This window comes from Lissotriton helveticus, chromosome 8, assembly GCF_964261635.1.
Source record: "Lissotriton helveticus chromosome 8, aLisHel1.1, whole genome shotgun sequence".
NCBI classification, from domain to species: domain Eukaryota; kingdom Metazoa; phylum Chordata; class Amphibia; order Caudata; family Salamandridae; genus Lissotriton; species Lissotriton helveticus.
In genome coordinates, this window is record NC_136069.1 from 167,131,450 (window position 1) to 167,151,531 (window position 20,082).

The 20,082-nt window shown below is 43.1% G+C and overlaps 1 protein-coding gene across 1 annotated transcript in view; it reads right to left on the reverse strand.

Annotated features, from left to right (window-relative positions):
* LOC144772472 (beta-1,3-galactosyltransferase 5-like) overlaps positions 1 to 19,530 on the reverse strand; it is an 85,748-nt gene extending 66,218 nt beyond the window's left edge. The window contains exon 1 of the mRNA XM_078656821.1: positions 19,228 to 19,530. The gene's annotated coding sequence lies outside the window, so the exon portion shown is untranslated. The remainder of the gene's footprint in view (positions 1 to 19,227) is intronic.
* Positions 19,531 to 20,082: the final 552 nt, after the last annotated feature.

Genomic DNA, 20,082 nt, shown 5'->3' on the forward strand with positions numbered 1-20,082 from the left:
TAATGCCTTTAGAAATTGGTTGAACCTGGAAACTGTACACCGTTGGCCTTCTGGGAATCGGACAGTCTCTAATTGCCCGAATCTTTATGTCTACTATTTAGACATCATTTACTTGATTTCTGGTCGTTTTGAAACATGACTACCTGTGTGTACGCCCACACAGCAGGGTGGGGTGAAAGCAGCACTGTGTTGTGTGTATGCACAATTTTGGAGTAGAATGTGTAGGAGAGCAATGTTTGGAAATCTAAGCCTACACATTATTCTTAGTTTTTATTCAGAAAGGATGTCATCGTGCTGCAGAACCAATGCTCGCATTTGATGATTTCTGAACAGGTGTACATTTAAGGGGAGGTGTTCTTCTGCAGCAGTCACGGTAAAATTGATGTGCAAGCGTGTACTTTGTAGATTCTTAGTTTATAGTCGCAACTTGTTTTTTACTTGTGATTTTAGCAAACACAGTTTTCATTTTGCTCGTAATCACAATCTTTATTTAATTATATACATTCTTTATTGTTTAATACAAATCATTACAATGAGAAGAGCGATGCCATCTGTAGCACACAATTCATTATTCATTTAAAATTAAAATATGTCAATTAGCCAGGGCAATTAGAAATTCCATAGCCGCTAAATATTATGCAAGTGAAAGCAAAAAAAGCTTCATTATTTACATACCATACTAGTACATTAATACCACATATGCACATCTTTATCACAGCGGGTCACTAAGCTTAATAAAAGTAACATATAATGATTAAAAAGCACCATAGACAATTCAAAAACTGTAAACATTGTGTATCATTGTGCACATTAACAATAACGTGCTTTAGTGCTTATTCATGATCTGTAATGTCTAATCTCTCAGTAACCGAAAAAGTGACCTGTATAGTACCATAATATATATTTCACCATAAAAAAATTCAATAAAACTATAAACATTATATACCATTGATCAAATGAACAATGAAGTGCCTCATTGCTTACACATACTCGCTAAGGGCCCGATTCACAGAACTAACTTAAGACAAAATCCTAAACTTACTACCATTTTGGTATTCACAGAAGGCACTTACTCATTTTGGCATTCACAGAAGGCATTTACTCATTTTGGTATTCACAGAAGGAACTTATTCGTCAATGAGTAAGTGCCTTCTGTGAATACCAAAATAAGTAAGTTACTCAAAATGAGTAAGTTACTCATTTTGGTATTCACAGAAGGCACTTACTCATCAACGAGTAAGTGCCTTCTGTGAATACCAAAATGAGTAAGTTACTTTTTTTTTTTATCTTTATTCGGTTTTCCATTATTTTTGAAATACCATAAAAGTTCATAAAATACATCAATTTCATATTCATATAAAAAAGCCATATTTAAAAACGTTTAAAAAAAATCACATTTTTGAGTTTCAAATATTAAAAACTATTTTTGCCAATGTTCATTTAGGCGTAAAACAATCTGAGCCACTTATCATAGGTTGGTACGATGTCTGATGCAAAATTTAAGAAAGTGCACTATGGACTTTGTCATAAGTTCAGTTTCCAAGAACTGTAAAGCCAGATAGGCTTTGCGACACTGACGCAACCTCAGGACCTTCAAGAGTGGTACTATCCACCGCCCGCGTGGTGAAACATAAAATTTACAGAAAAAAAGTACATGTATAGTTGATTGCAAAGAAATAGAATCACAGGGGCAGGGGGAGAGATTTGTGGACCAATCATTTTGGGAAGGGAAGGGAAGGAAATCATACGATGAAACACACTGAACCTAAAACGGGTCAGAAAAAATGTACCATATTGATTTAAATTATACTGCAGGTATGGTTGGATAGTAGGAACAAGTTGTATTAGCAAACATTGCTGTACAGAAGGTTTTCCTATTTCGTTTAACAAACGCATTTGGGACAAGTGCGACAAACATACTGTTTTTAGTTCTTTTTTTGAGAGGTCCAATACTGATGAAGGGTCATCAAAGAATCTTGCAAATCCAATGTCAGTAAGGAATGATTTGACTTAGACCAGCCACCTGATCTTCCCCATATTATCAAGTTTCATGCAGTCTTGGACAATTGTTCTCGTGAGGTGACATTGTTCCGTTGCCCAAATCCTTCGCCACAGCATGACTGGTTGGATTTTAATGATGTCCGAAATGTAATCCAAACCAAGTTCAAGATGACAACCATATGTTGTGGTACTTTTTGGGACTGCCAACAAAAACCTTAGAAATGAGTTTTCAATTTTTTGGAGCTGGTCTAGGTTCGCCCCGCCCCAGACCCCTGCTCCATAAATTGCAATACTAAGACATTTTGCATTATATATTTTGAGCATTTCAGTCGGGGGTCTCTTGCCCAACCGGATTGCAAAAGCCTTCAGTGCACCAACGGCCCTTAAAAAAGCCAATTTACGGGAATTAACGGCTTCCCTCCATTTAAAAGCCTCATCAAATAAAATCCCTAGATAGGGATAGGTTTCCGTTCTTTCTAGGGGGGATTTGTCCACATAAATTGTCTTGGGTTTTTTGCGCTTTATGCCAGCATGCATCACATATGTCTTTTTTATATTTACTCTGAGATTCAAGCTGGCCATAAACGAGCAATACTTGTTCAAAACCCGCTGGAGCTGGACTGGGGTTCTGGCAAGGATCACCGCGTCGTCGGCGTATAGTAAGGCTGGTATCTGCTGACGACCGGCTGTTGGAAGATCTTCTGCACCCTCTTTTGCTTACAGTCTCTAGATAGTTATTTTCCGATATTTTCAACAATGTCACTATAACTGGCCAAAATCTCAATTGAAGTTGTAGAGGGATCTAGGCATCTTTCCATCGCGCTTCTACTTGATTTTACTATTTTGGTGATTATGGCTTCCTGATCTAATTTGGCCCATTTTAGTGTAAGACCGTTTACCCTATCCAATGTTAATGTCTGTTGATGTAGCAAGCTTAACTGGGCCATATCTCCTCTATTCTGTGATTTAGATTCCTGGAGTGTCATGCTAATGGGGGGATGGTCACTGAGTACATTGTTAAGTACTTCAAAGGTCTTGATACTTGCCGCTTTGTTGGTGGACACTAGAACATAGTCTATCAGGCTTTTAAGGCCCCTGCCGTGAAAGGTTGGCATAAATTCGGTTCCAGGAGTTTTTAATTTATTGGCGAACCCCATATCCAGATCGACCATCATCGTCTGCATGTTATTACCCTCAGGTGTATGTGTGAAATGGATTAGACAATTTCCATCTTCATCAATGATCCCGCAGTTAGGGGTATCGCTCTTGTCACATAAGTGCAGGTTAAAATCTCCTCCCCAAACTACTGTGTGGGATTCTTTTGCATATTTTGTTGCAAGATCGTGTACCAGATGGGAAATCTCGCTTAGGACCATGTTTAACTCAGATGGAATCAAGTTATTATAAAAATTGATGATCGTATAGACCACTTGGCTGCTTCTACGAAAAATAATAAGTTGGTATCTCTGGTCTAGCTTTAACGGGATTATTTCGCAACAGGGCCAGAGGTTTGAGACATATGTTACTAGCCCTCCCTTGCTCCTACCTGCATTAGATCTTATAGCTGCGGAAAAGTATGTTTTGTAACCCAGGAGATGAATAGGGTCGTTAAGCCAAGTTTCCTGGAGGCAGATTAGATTACTTAAATTTGCCAAATAAAGGAAACTATTTTCCGAGTGTTTGGAGGCTAATCCCGCCACATTCCAAAATAGTAACCTTAATTGAGAGTTGGAGCTGGTGGCAGTTGAGTATGTTACTTAAAATGAGTACCTTACTCAAAATGAGTAAGTTACTCATTTTGGTATTCACAGAAGGCACTTACTGATGAGTAAGTGCCTTCTGTGAATATCAAAATGGTAGTAAGTTTAGGATTTTGTCTTAAGGTAGTTCTGTAAATCGGGCCTAAAACTCCACATCAATTTATACAAATTTTAAATCTGAATTCAGCATGTTATCAGCTAGAACAATAAATTTGGTAAATTGACCAGTCAAACAGGTTGATCTTCCAGATAGGCAAAGAATTGTGGCTTGGTTGAATGTTCTCACTCCATGTTCTATAAACAATGGTTTCAGTAGTAGGAGTAGGCGAGGGCAGGCACGTGCTATATGCGATAAAGATTATTTAGAGCAGATATACTCACAAACATTTTTCGAGGTGCAGCAAAGTATGATCTGTGGTGAGCCCGTGGGCCGCATAGAGGGGCCTTGTGGATGGTAAAATATTGCAAGATACATATTATATTATTTCCCTTTATTTTAGTTAGCTTGTAAATGAAAGTTTCCCATTTATTTAACATATTTCTGAATGTTAGTGCTCTCTGAAGTAAATAGCAGCCCAGTGCTGCTGTTAACCCGTGGGCCGCATGTGAAGGTCAGGAGGGCCGCAGCCAGCCCCCGGCCCGTACTTGGAGTATCACTGTTTTAGAGAAACCACAAAGTCTGAAACAATTTGCTGACCGTTGTTGTATCCCTCTACGAGTGCCGGCCTCAGTTGGATATCTAGCTGAGTCTTAACTTAAGAAATAAGTCACTTTTTATAAGGTTATAGATGAGCCCACAGATAGGGTTAGAGCAAAAGTTTCTCAAACGTGTTAACAATAGACCAGGTGTGCTTTCTGCTGCTAAAGCCTCTTTATCCTGCATAAAAGACAATAGATTTGTTGATCTGTTTAAGAGGTGCCTAATTGAGGCTTTACTTAAATCCAATTTTCCAAAAGGCTGAAGATTGAAAGTATGTAGGCTCTCTGCTAAATAAGATTTCCAAACATATGTATAATCATATTTTTTTAAGTTCTTGCCAACACTAATTGGCAAGGGACAGATAAAAACAAGGAATATATACGTTTTAATTATAAATATATTCAACAGGTAAAATTAAAATTGTCATCTATAGAAGGCATTAACAAGAACCTGTTCAAAAGTGCAACCAAATTCAAGTACAGCTATTCTTGGGAGATCAGCACAGGTGAATCTATGTGCAACAACTGTGCTCAGTTGAATACCGGTTGTAAATGGTCTACTGGAATTTCCTTCTAGGTTATCTAGGGCCTGATTTAGAGTTAAGTGGGTGGGTTACTCGTCACAAACGTAACGGATATCCTACAAGTTCCACTGGATATAATCCACTTGTAATACGGTAGATGAGATCTATGCCACTAGAGAGGGGCTATCCACATTTTTGTGATGGAATGACCCATCTGCCGAACTCTAAATCAGACCCCTAGTCTCTAAGCATCTGATTTCGATTTCGGCAGAAAGTGTACTTCATCACAAATGATAGATATGTGTCATTGAGTATAATGCACTTGCAATTCGGTGGATGGGACATCTGTCACACTTGCATCAGAGTAACTAGTGCACCGATCTCTAAATCAAGCCCTAAGTCTGCTGAGACATAGATTTTGTAAACTAGGTTTATTTAGCATACTTTATAGCGCTCCTAGGATGTAGTTGTACTTTGTCGTAGGTAGATTTTGAAACTAGATTTATTTAGCAAACTTTATAGCACTCCTACGATGTACTTGTATTTTGTCATAGGGAGATTTTGAAACTAGATGTATTTAGTGTGCTTGATAGCGCTCCTAGGATGTCGTTGTATTTTGTCAAAGGTAGATTTTGAAACTAGATTTATTTAACGTGCTTTATAGCGCTCCTAGGGTGTAGTTGTATTTTGTCATAGGTAGATTCTGAAACTAGATTTATTTAGTAAGCTTTATAGCACTCCTAGGATGTAGTTGTTTTTTTTAGGTCGAGCCTGTCCCATTCCGCAGGAATGGATAGGATCGAATTCATGTCGGCAAAATCCTCTTCAAACTAAGGGGTTTCAGCCCGGCGTTTTCTTGCAGTTCACGTGAACATGCACGAGCATTCACGGCCAGGGCTTCTCCTCCCCTAGCAGCACTCCTCCCACACCAGCAACTCCCCCCTCCCACACCAGCACCTCCCCTCTCTCTCCCCGCAAACACAGCCTTGCCGTAGCAGCACTCCTCCCACACCAGCACCTCCCCCCTCCCACACCAGCACCTCCCCTCTCTCTCCCCGCAAACACAGCCTTCCTTTCATTTCTCCTCCCCCTCCCCAGCCAGCTTCCCCCAGGCCGTGTTCCCTCACCTCAGATATGCTATTGCATATCGTTTGCTACCTCTTGTATTTTGTTGCTCTTGATACTTGCACAACTGTCACTATTGTCTCATGTAACGTAACGTTTGCTTTTGTAATATGCTCACTTGTAATTTTGGCTTCATGTATCTAAAAACGCCTCCCTCGCGCTCCTTTCTCCCTCTCTCCCGCTGCCTAGTCCTCCCACCCCCTCCCTTTCCAGCGCGCGCTCCACTCGCATCTGCCTGCTGCTCCCCCGCCCACCCCCCCCACTCCCCCAACCAGCAATGCCGAGAAGCTTGTTTCCTCTAAGAACATATCGTTTGCTACCTCCAGGCCGTGTTCCCTCAGATATGCTATTGCATATCGTTTGCTACCTCTTGTATTTTGTTGCTCTTGATACTTGCACAACTGTCACTATTGTCTCATGTAACGTAACGTTTGCTTTTGTAACATGCTCACTTGTAATTTTGGCTTCATGTATCTAAAAACGCCTCCCTCGCGCTCCTTTCTCCCTCTCTCCCGCTGCCTAGTCCTCCCACCCCCTCCCTCTCCAGCGCGCGCTCCACTCGCATCTGCCTGCTGCTCCCCCGCCCACCCCCCCCCACTCCCCCAACCAGCAATTCACACACAGCAACGCCACTCACACACGCAACGCAACTCATCCACGCAACCTACTCATCGACGCAACCCCACTCATCGACGCAACGCCACTCACACACGCAACGCCACTCACACACACAATGCCACTCAAACATGCAACGCCACTCACACACGCAACGCCACTCACACACGCAACACCACTCACACACGCAACGCCACTCACACACGCAACGCCACTCACACGCAACGCCACTCACACGCAACGCCACTCACACACGCAACGCCACTCACACACGCAACACCACTCACACACGCAACGCCACTCACACACGCAACGCCACTCACACACGCAACGCCACTCACACACGCAACGCCACTCACACACGCAACGCCACTCACACACGCAACTCATCCATGCAACCCCACTCATCCACGCAACCCCACTCATCGACGCAACGCCACTCACACACACAACGCCACTCACACACGCAACACCACTCACACACGCAACGCCACTCACACACGCAACGCCACTCACACATGCAACGCCACTCACACATGCAACGCCACTCACACACGCAACGCCACTCACACACGCAACGCCACTCACCCACGCAACGCCACTCACCCACGCAACGCCACTCACCCACGCAATGCCACTCACCCATGCAACGCCACTCACACACGCAACGCCACTCACACACGCAACGCCACTCACACACGCAATGCCACTCACACACGCAACGCCACTCACACACGCAACGCCACTCACACACGCAATGCCACTCACACACGCAACGCCACTCACACACGCAATGCCACTCATACACGCAACGCCACTCACACACGCAACGCCACTCACACACGCAACTCATCCACGCAACCCCACTCATCCACGCAACCCCACTCATCCACGCAACGCCACTCACACACGCAACGCCACTCACACATGCAACGCCACTCACACACGCAACGCCACTCACACACGCAACGCCACTCACACACGCAACGCCACTCACACATGCAATGCCACTCACACACGCAACGCCACTCACACACAACGCCACTCACACACAACGCCACTCACACACGCAACGCCACTCACACACGCAACGCCACTCACACACGCAACGCTACTCACACACGCAACGCCACTCACACACGCAACGCCACTCACACACGCAATGCCACTCACCCACGCAACCCCACTCACCCACGCAACGCCACTCACCCACGCAACGCCACTCACACACGCAACGCCACTCACACACGCAACGCCACTCACACACGCAACGTCACTCACACACGCAACTCATCCACGCAACCCCACTCATCGACGCAACCCCACTCATTGACGCAACGCCACTCACACACGCAACGCCACTCACACACGCAACGGCACTCACACACACAACGCCACTCACACACGTAACGCCACTCACACACGCAACGCCACTCACACATGCAACGCCACTCACACACGCAACGCCACTCACACACGCAACGCCAATCACACACGCAACGCCACTCACACACGCAACGCCACTCACACACGCAACGCCACTCACACACGCAACGCCACTCACACACGCAATGCCACTCACACACGCAACGCCACTCACACACGCAACGCCACTCACACGCAACGCCACTCACACACGCAACGCCACTCACACACGCAACGCCACTCACACACGCAACACCACTCACACACGCAACACCACTCACACACGCAACGCCACTCACACACGCAACGCCACTCACACACGCAACGCCACTCACCCACGCAACCCCACTCACCCACGCAACCCCACTCACCCACGCAACGCCACTCACCCACGCAACGCCACTCACACACGCAACGCCACTCACACACGCAACGCCACTCACACACGCAACACCACTCACACACGCAACGCCACTCACACACGCAACGCCACTCATCATATTGTGCTGCAAAACTAAATACTTATAAGGTCCCACAAGCGAGACCTATTGGCAATGCCAATGCTTGTTGTCATAGGGTACATTTTGTAACTAGATTTATTTAGTGTGCTTCATAGGGCTCCTAGGATGTAGTTGTATTTTGTCATAGGTAGATTTGTAAACTAGAATTATTTAGTAAGATTGCATTTTGCAATAGGTAGATTTGTAAAGTAGATTTATTTAGGATGTAGTTGTATTTTGTCATAGGGAGATTTTGTAAACTAGATTTATTTAGCATGCTTTATAGCGCTCCTAGGATGTAGTTGTATTTTGCCATAGGGAGATGTTGTAAACTAGATTTATTTAGCATCCGTTATAGCGCTCCTAGGATGTAGTTGTATTTTGTCATAGGGAGATTTTGTAAACTAGATATAGTTTGCATGCTTTATAGCGCTCCTAGGATGTAGTTGTATCTTGTCATAGGTAGATTTTGAAACTAGATTTATTTAGCGTGCTTTATAGCGCTCCTAGGATGTAGTTGTATTTTGTCATAGGGAGATTTGAAAACTAGATTTATTTAGCATACTTTATAGCGCTCCTAGGATGTAGTTGTATTTTGTCATAGATAGATTTTGAAACTAGATTTATTTAACGTGCTTTATAGCGCTCCTAGGATGTAGTTGTATTTTGTCATAGCTAGATTTTGAAACTAGATGTATTTAACGTGCTTTATAGCGCTCCTAGGATGTAGTTGTATTTTGTCATAGCTAGATTTTGAAACTAGATATATTTAGCATACTTTATAGCGCTCCTAGAATGTAGTTGTATTTTGTCAGTTACATTTTGTAACTAGATTTATTTAGTGTGCTTTATAGCGCTCCTAGGATGTAGTTGTATTTTGTCATAGGTAGATTTATTTTGAAACTAGATTTATTTAGTGTGCTTTATAGCGCTCCTAGGATGTAGTTGTATTTTGTCATAGGTAGATTTTGAAACTAGATTTATTTAACGTGCTTTATAGCACTCCTAGGATGTAGTAGTATTTTGTCATAGGTAGATTTTGGAAACTAGATTTATTTAGTTTGCTTTATAGCGCTCCTAGGATGTAGTTGTATTTTGTCATAGGTAGATTTAGAAACTAGATTTATTTAACGTGCTTTATAGCACTCCTAGGATGTAGTAGTATTTTGTCATAGGTAGATTTTGGAAACTAGATTTATTTAGTGTGCTTTATAGCGCTCCTAGGATGTAGTTGTATTTTGTCATAGGTAGATTTAGAAACTAGATTTATTTAACGTGCTTTATAGCACTCCTAGGATGTAGTAGTATTTTGTCATAGGTAGATTTTGGAAACTAGATTTATTTAGCATACTTTATTGCGCTCCTAGGATGTAGTTGTATTTTGTCATAGGTAGATTTGTAAACTAGATTAATTTAGCATGCTTTATAGCGCTCCTAGGATGTAGTTGTATTTTGTCATAGGGAGATTTTGAAACTAGATTTATTTAGCAGGCTTTATAGCGCTCCTAAGATGTAGTTGTATTGTGTCATAGGTAGATTGTGAAACGAGATTCATTTAGCGTGCTTTATAGCGCTCCTAGGATGTAGTTGTCATTTGTCATAGTTAGATTTGGAAACTAGATTTATTTAACGTGCTTTATAGCGCTCCTAGGATGTAGTTGTATTTTGTCATAGGTAGATTTTGGAAACTAGATTTATTTAGCAAACTTTATTGCGCTCCTAGGATGTAGTTGTATGGTGTCATAGGTAGATTGTGAAACGAGATTCATTTAGCGTGCTTTATAGCGCTCCTAGGATGTAGTTGTCATTTGTCATAGTTAGATTTGGAAACTAGATTTATTTAACGTGCTTTATAGCGCTCCTAGGATGTAGTTGTATTTTGTCATAGGTAGATTTTGGAAACTAGATTTATTTAGCATACTTTATTGCGCTCCTAGGATGTAGTTGTATTTTGTCATAGGTGGATTTGTAAACTAGATTTATTTAGGATGTAGTTGTATTTTGTCATAGGGAGATTTTGAAACGAGATTCATTTAGCGTGCTTTATAGCGCTCCTAGGATGTAGTTGTATTTTGTCATAGGTAGATTTTGAAACTAGATTTATTTAGCATGCTTTATAGCGCTCCTAGGATGTAGTTGTATTTTGTCATAGGGAGATTTGGAAACTAGATTTATTTAACGTGCTTTATAGCGCTCCTAGGATGTAGTTGTATTTTGTCATCGGTAGATTTTGGAAACTAGATTTATTTAGCATACTTTATAGCGCTCCTAAGGATGTAGTTGTATTTTGTCATAGGTAGATTTTGAAACTAGATGTATTTAACGTGCTTTATAGCACTCCTAGGATATAGTAGTATTTTGTCATAGGTAGGTTTTGAAACTAGATTTATTTAACGTGCTTTATAGCACTCCTAGGATGTAGTAGTATTTTGTCATAGGTAGATTTTGGAAACTAGATTTATTTAGTATGCTTTATAGCGCTCCTATGATGTAGTTGTATTTTGTCATAGGGAGATTTTGTAAACTAGATATATTTTGCATGCTTTATAGCGCTCCTAGGATGTAGTTGTATCTTGTCATAGGTAGATTTTGAAACTAGATTTATTTAGCAGGCTTTATAGCGCTCCTAGGATGTAGTTGTATTTTGTCATAGGTAGATTTTGAAACTAGATTCATTTAGCATGCTTTATAGCGCTCCTAGGATGTAGTTGTATTTTGTCATAGGAAGATTTGGAAACTAGATTTATTTAACGTGTTTTATTGCCCTCCTATAATGTAGTTGTTTTTTGTCATAGGTAGATTTTGGAAACTAGATTTATTTAGCATACTTTATAGTACTCCTAGGATGTAGTTGTATTTTGTCATAGGTAGATTCTGGAAACTAGATTTATTTAGCATACTTTATAGCGCTCCTAGGATGTAGTTGTATTTTGTCATAGGTAGATTTTGGAAACTAGATCTATTTAGCAAGCTTTATAGCGCTCCTAGGATGTAGTTGTATTTTCTCATAGGTAGATTTTGAAACTAGATTTATTTAGCAAGCTTTATTGCACTGCTAGGATGTAGTTGTATTTTGCTATAAGTACATTTTGTAACTAGATGTATTTAGTGTGCTTTATAGCGGTCCTAGGATGTAGTTGTATTTTGTCATCGGTAGATTTGTAAACTAGATTTATTTAGGATGTAGTTGTATTTTGTCATAGGGAGATTTTGTTAACTATATTTATTTAGCATGCTTTATAGTGCTCCTAGGATGTAGTTGTATTTTGCCATAGGGGGATTTTGTAAACTAGATTTATTTAGCATGCTTTATAGCACTCCTAGGCTGTAGTTGTATTTTGTAATACGTAGATTTTGAAACTAGATTTTTTTAGTGTGCTTTATAGCGCTCCTAGGATCTAGTTGTATATTGTCATAGGTAGATTTTGAAACTAGATTTATTTAACGTGCTTTATAGCACCCCTAGGATGTAGTAGTATTTTGTCATAGGTAGATTTTGGAAACTAGATTTATTTAGCAAGCTTTATAGCGCTCCTAGAATGTAGTTGTGTTTTGTCATAGGTAGATTTTGTAAACTAGATTAATTTTGTATTATTTGGTCATAGGTGTGTAGAAAGCTGTACATTTTTGTCAGGTTCGGAGAAAGGGATTATAAAACAAAAAGAATGCAGCATATGCTTTATCAATACGCATAAACTACTACTATCGCACGTTTATGTCAAGGAACTTTGAAAATAAAAACTGGGTAATTTCCATTGTCCTACCACAGCACTTGCTTCTGCTCTCTAGTCTCCTGTTTACTGCATATTTCTCTCTCCTCTACCCATGAGGCTGGTTCTGCCCGTGCTCTCTCGCCCCTTTTCCAGTTCCATGACAACCTACATCTGTTGAAAGCTGCTCCCCCAGGCAGCCCCTCGCCCCCCAGACTCTCGCAGCACACAGAGCGTGGAGGGAGAGAGAGAGAGGCCAGAAGGCAATGGAGAGTGATTTGACAGACAAGCCAAAAACTGGGAAAAAAGAGAAATACGGTAGAGACAATATATTACGGAGAAAGAATCAGCTGAACAGTGGTGAAGAGGGATCAAAGATACTTCAGTGGGTACGGAAAATATAGGTACTAAAGTAAGACATAGGTGAATTATACATATTGAAGAGACGGGAGAGGGAAGGGAAAGAGGGCACATTTGAGAGGAGAGGTTATGATGAAAGACAGAGGGACAATGAGAAAGATAAAGAAGGAGAAAGGAAGTGTGTGACTATGTAAGAGTGTGAGAGAAAAGGACAAGTTAAAACAGAACAAGTAGAGAGTGGGTGATGGAAAGTGAATGCAGGAAAATTGTGGCCTACTCACTCCATTGAAGGAGTATTTGTTACAGTGATCATTTGAGATGGGAAATATGGTGTTTTGTAGCTCCTTGACTTGTAGAACACCAACTATGCTGATAGAGGTTGGACTAAGAGAAGGCCAGAAGCACACCTTTTCTGTGCCTGTTGCTTAATTTGCACTGGTGGTGATGGTGGGTTCCACCAACCTTACTTTTTAGTCCCTTGACATTTTATAATCATCAAACGTTGACTCAAAACGTAAGAAAGAAAGGCAGAAAAGGGATTAACATAGGATAACAGTGACAAAGAAGAATGATAAATAACCCTCACAAGTGACATAAAGAAACCGCAAGTACAGGGAGATGAAAGAAATAACTTTGAAGTGGAGTCAAGATTATGTTAATGTCTCTGTATTTGGCAACACTGGCATTTGGCAATGTTTGCAACAGACTCCAAATAAAAACGTTGCACCACTGCACTTAGATTTTTTTCTCTCTCTTTTTTTTTTTACAAATCAAACACTGCCTGTAAAACACGGGTGTCAATTCACCATAAATGTCTGGACTAGTGGAAGTGACATTACATACCCTTTGACCCTGATGACATCACAAGATGTGACATCAGATGACTGTTGACTCTGGTGGTTACAAAGGAAAAGTTGTCACATTACCCTCAGGCCCAATTACATCATAGGAAGTGCCCCCTCACCTATAGTGTAAGGTTCATCAAAATAGAACAATACAATTGAAGCAAGTAAAAAAAAAAACATTACTATCTGGGGAATGGTTATGATAACCAATGGTACAGCTATTAAATGTCATGGCCACATTTCTAAATAAAATATAACATAAAAATACTCTATTGTGCACCTGTTTTGCGAGGCCTGTGCCGATTGTAAAGGCAGTTCTGCATATAGTTGTACCCAACCATAAATTCATACAATTTTTGCAAGTCTGATATTCTTTATTCTTTTGGTGTGAGTTTTAATGTAGTTCCTTAGTGTGAAAATATTCAAATATTTCCCTGATGTCCTTTGAATTTTTACTGGTTTTCTATGTTACAGTGCAACTTAATTATTTATTTGCGGTTTTAGATCATACAGATGTAAACCTTTGAACAAGGATATGTGAAAGCGCCTCTGAGCTCACTTTTAAAATTAAACCCTTTTTAGGTCTCGCGCCTGCGACGCATATGGCGAAGCCATATGCATCGCGCAGGCGCGATACTATAGCTGTGGAGTCTGCTTCCCAGGAGACAGAGACTGGCGCGCGCACGCTCTGGAAAGCGATCGGAGCCGGCCGCGCGCGCGCGTTCCCAATCTCCTGTCTCTCTGGTTCTCACTCCTGCTGGACGTCCCACAAACCCTCCCTCGCTCCCGCCGCTTTTTTTTTCTTTTGCGGTGCTTTCGAAAAGCACTGTAGTACGTACATTGATCTGACGTTTCTGTGGCATGGGCAGCGAGGGACACCACTGAGGGATGCTTTCTGAAGTGACCGGTCTCTGTCCAGACTCAGAGACCATAGCAGTGGCGGCTCTGCACTCTGTCCTCAGCCCAGGTCGCCCACTAGAGGGCAGAGAGGAAGCCCAGAGTAGGGCGGGCCCACAGCGATCCGAGCGGGCGGGGGCCGGGAGCGAGCCCCGCTCCGATGCAAGACTCGGCGCTGGCACCCTCGGAGGCACCCCCATGAAGGGTCAGTCCGCCAGGAGACGGCACGGCGCGCGCCGGGCCCCCGCCAGCCCTGCCACAGCCTGAGCCATGCGGTGCCAGCCCAGCCGCCCTTGATCATGGAGATTGAAAACATTGTGGCTAACACGGTGCTGCTGAAAGCCCGAGAAGGTGAGCGGGGCAGGAGGCGGCTCCACCTCGGGTCCGCGGAGGTCTCTCCGGGTCCGCGCACCCAGGGTGGGAGCGGGGTGCCTGGGAGGGACACGGGGGTGCGAGGGCTTCTTTCCTCCTGCAGAGAGGCTAGTTTCACCATATGTTCACCTTCACTCGCAGAAACCCCCCCCCCCCCCCCCACACACACACACACTCGCTCGCTCTACCTAGCCTCCCCCTAAACACAGCTTTTTCTTTTCCTTTGGTGCTGTTCATTTTTTGCTATTGGCCTCTCACTCTCTTTACAACGGGCACATATGTGACAATCACTCAGGGTGGTTTCAGAGAGGCACGGAGGCAAATAATGGATGGGCATGAAATTTGAACACCTTTATGTTCCACTGACTCTGAGAGAAACTAGAACTGCTCTCAGACTCCGCTCCAGAGCTTGAAACACTCACAACCTGAAGACGCACATGTGGAGACAACACATTTCACAGTCTGCACCCAACAAGAGTCATTTGTATAACGAAAACGAAACTGCAGAAATGCAACATCTTGAAAAGAGCAAACACTCTGTGGAATGAAGGCTGAATGGCTACTTGAAACTGCATCTCTGAACGTTTGCTCATTGTGGCATGACATTAGACAAACAGCACTGTATGTATCTACTAACTATTAACCTCTGATCTTGGGTTCCAGTGTAGCGTGTAGCATCAACTTACAGCTCTCAATGAATATAACTAGATTAATGGTCTATCAGTCAACTGCAGCGATACATAGTGTATATCTTTTGTGAAGAGATCACAGAAATTCTAAGGGAAGTTCGAGAAGAATACAGTGGAAACAGGAAATTCATACTTTTGTCTGGGATTTTGTTTGGATAAAAATGCAACTTCAGTACAACGCCTAAAATGAAACAAAGGCTATCACTGTAGCAAGAGACTTAACAAGCATTTTCAATGCAATAGGTCTCGCATTTACGCGAGTTTAAGCTATTGGCATTGTAAATGACAATGCTTTTATTTATGTTTTAAAAAACAAAACATAAATAAAAGGAATTATGATTTACAATGCCAATAGCTCAAACTCACGAAATGCGAGACCTGTTGCATTGCAAATGCTTGTTTGTTTTGCTTTACACTCTGTAATCTTCTAACATAATTGAGACAAATAAGGAATAGACAAGGCAACCTTTCTTACTCTGATTCCTTGTCCCTCTAATGCTAGGGGTTGCACGGGCAGTGGCAGGGGTCGCAAAAGGCTGCGACCCCTGTGGCAATCCCCTAAAGGATGTCCATGCCTGTAACTGTTCTTAGTGCAGTGGAAGCTTGCACTGTTCTGCCCAAGCCGCAATTGCGTTGTGCGTTAGTGAAGCTTTATTAAGCTTTCACTCTACAAAAGCCAGACAAATTGCACAGTGAATGCTTCTTGCAAAGCACAATGTAAACGCAAGAATGCACGATAGCAAAATAAGTGAACAGCGTCCAGTTTGGGTTTTACATATGAACCAAACAATTTTCAAAACGGACTGAACAATTTTTCAACTTTGTTCAATTATAAAACTTAAGTGTCAAGCGAATCGAAGTCACCTGTCACTTGACTTTCTAGCAATCCTGGCTTTTTAGCAAACATCATCTGCATGTTTAGACTTTTGAGCCCAGGGGGACTTATTATGAGTCTGCCGGTATTGTGTGCCTGGGGATACCGCGTGCGCCATTTCCAAGTGACCACGTGATGCCGCACTAGGGATTACTGAGTTCTGGAACAGTCTGGTGTTTCCAGGTCTGTTCCTGCAGCTGGTAAACTCCCACGTAGGTTCAGCCGGGGGTTCCAGGCCTAGGAAGAGCCCAGCCACCCCCTGGCCCGCATCAGCACCCTGGACGCTCTCCCCATCTCGCCTAGAGTCGACCCAGCACTTTAAAGTCATGACCAATACCCTGCATTTCTCACCCCTAACAGAGCAGGGCCGGAGCAGAAAAGGCCTCGGCATCAAATAACCACGCACAAAAGGTCTGTATCCTCGAATCAATATGGGTATTCCCAGTAGTCGAAGTGTATTTAAAAAAGTATTGGAACTGTGATGCTCTGCACAATCAGGATATGGTAAGTGAGCGTGCAGGCGTGGTCAAAGGTGTGGCTAAAAAAAAAAATTCTGTAACTTTTTTCGGCCTTTCGGTAACTACATATAAAATACAGCACAGTGAAATGAAAGTTAAGTTAATCTGTGGGAAATGCACTATGGGACAGTACGAAACCTCTACTAGTTAATGCACTGCACCAAAGAGCTACAGAACTGAATTCTGGCTGGTGCAGTGGAGAATAGTGACTTGTGTATGATTAGCGCTACGCAGTGGTGGCTCCTGCGCTCAGGCAGGGTAGCATCATCGCACCACTGCTTATAGCCGTGGAAATGAAGGAAAAATTAAATGATAATAACTGGATGTTATTATCATTTTATTTGTTCCTGCGACTTTGCGGTCAGGCTCCTCTGCTCTCAGAGCAGGGGAAGGAGTGGTGGCACTCCGTAAAGTGCGTATGACTGTTTGACCGGCCCTCTCGAGCTGGCCAAACAGTCATGAGCACTTTGCATGTTCTCTATGCAGGTTGCATTACAGCCTACATGGAGAACATGCCCAGTCCTCCATTCCCCATCTGAGCACTGTGGTTCACAAATGCTACAAATCTTCTAAGGTTAAAGCATCTGCTTTACACAACTAAGTAGTAAAAAGCAAGCGTCCAAGCATACTGTTGGAAGATGTCTGCCTTTTCCATGGGAAGAGTTCTTATCTTGACAGTGAATGGGGCTTAAACAGTCTGAACAGCTTTAGTAAAAGTATTTCAAATGTGTGCAGCCAGGGGAAGTTAACGAAATAAGAGTTCCACACAAAATTGAATGAACACAGTAATTTGGTGACGGGAACTGATAAAAGTCCCCTTTTATGACATATTAACAAGTGATTCCACAAGCTCAGTGTCAAGCGATGTGCAGGCGTAACCTAAAAAAAGTATTTAAATATAAGTTGTATGTGTGCTTGCAGGTGAGGATCAGAGACGTATAAAGGCATGGGCAAAGTGGGCTTTGGCCCAGGGTCCAAGTCTTTCAGGGGGCCCTCTTATAGATCAAGCTCTGTTCTGCCCTGTTGACCTTGAATAATTCTTAAACAGATTGTTTTAAATACAGTTTTCTTTTAATGCATTTTTAATGTGAGTGATGAGTGAGTCTAATACAGACATATTGCAGAGAAATGTGTTTGTTTCACTGCAGCATCCATAAAAAAAGTTTCTTTTAGGTGACAACAGGACCTCACATATGCGAAAAGGGAGGGTGTCAGAGAGATTATTTGCAGCAACGTTAGTGAGCTGCTGCTATATTACAATATTGAAAACACACCTCACTATTATTCCTGAATATTAGATATAAACACATTTAGAGTTTGAAGTGGTGCGCCTGCGCACTGTCAGCGACATGGCCAAAGAGGACATGAAAGAGCTGAAAATAAATCATAAATTCAAAGATGTTCCGGATAGGAACCCCAAAAATACAAGGCCCCCAAAATCCTTATGATATCCCTGGTGAGTGTGTTTATCCCTGGTGAGTGTGTTTATGTGAGAGTGTGTGTGTTAGTGTGATTGTGTGTGTATAAGGTAAAAGGGCATGTGATATCACTTCCGCTATCCCCAACAGGTGGTAGGGTTCAGCTTGCCCTGAAGTTGCCCACGCAGTCCCTGTTCTGTGTGGGGGCCACCTACACCACCCTTTACTATATGTAGCTTTACTGCGTGTGTATTAGACTTGCGCGGTCACTGTCCTTGTAATAACTGCTTACATCTTCCACGAAGTCACCCCCAATGCGTGGTCACTGGAACACAACAGAGTGGAGGGTCACCCCGCATGAGGTGCCTGGGTCTGCTCCTGAAAGCATAGGCACGTGGGATTTGGAAAGGTCACACAGAGGCAGGCGGTAAATAAGAAATAATGTTTTTTCCCTATTTCCGTGTCACGGTAGCGCCTAACACTCACTACACGTGCACCCCTTTCCTTCCAGCCCACCCTGCGCCCGTGTTTCAGCAGTGGCCGAGGGTGGCTGGTGTAGGGAACATACATTAAAAATTCAATTTTTAAACCCAGTAGCTTGCCTGTTAATTAGATTGCTTTCTTGAAACAACTGCCAACTACCCCTGCTTTGTAAAAACATAAAAAAGCACCTCCAACAGTTTTCAGTCACCCCTCTGTAATAAAAAAACTGTCCAGGAAAAACTGTGACGCCTGGTCACCCAAGGCTGGTGGTATGTTGCCGGGCAGACCGTCGTCCACCATGTTTACACAGCTTCCACCACCCACCCCCTCCCTCCGGCCGCTGCCAGGAATGAAGGTCGAATCCTTATCACTGCAACGGGAGCAAATAAACACGGATGCCCAAGCCGCTTACCCTTTGACGTCAAGCCGGGCATGCCCAGCAGCAGCAGGGGCACGGGGCCGCAGCTGGCCCTGGAGGGTCCCCCCCGGCGCGGCAGCCAGGGCCCTGCCCGTCTTCCGCCCTCATCCCCCGGTGCCTCCGTCGCCCCAGAGGTGCGCTCCGGCCGGCTGCAGACACAAGAGGCGCCTTGTCGGATCAGCGGTCCGGGAAAACTGCGGCGAGGAACGAGGGAGGGAGGGAGGTCGAAGGCGTCCCCACCCCCTCAGAAGGGGATGTGCAGAAATAACGGGCTTTGAGCAGAATGAGGCACAGCGCCGATGAACAAGGTGCCCACTGTCAGGGGAGGCCACGCCCCTCCCTGGCGCGACACCTACCAGCCTCAGGGGGCACTTCCACCAAGAGGCAGGTGGGAATCGGGCGAGAGTGACAGGGCGCGGCCTCTGTTCTCACTCACCCATCATCATGGGCACACTTATCACTTTACACACAGATCTGCATATTTATTCATTTATATAAAGTTTTATATAGCGCGACCATTTATTTATTTATTTGTTTATTTATGTATTCATTCATTTTTTTATGCGTTATTATATAGGGCGGACTTTACCCGAGGGTGTCAGAGCGCTTCACAATAGGAACAGTAATGATACATGAGGAGAAAATTACAAATGAACAAATTACAAAAGCAAACGTTAAGTTGCATGAGGCAAAAGTGACAATTGTGAGCAAACAAAATACAAGAGGTAGCAAACGGTGCATTACAGGAGGAAAACGTGACACGTGTGCAAGTTACAAAAGCGAACAAAGTACCAGTAGAGGTATAATACTGCAATAAATGGCAGACACACAAACACAAGAACAAACGTT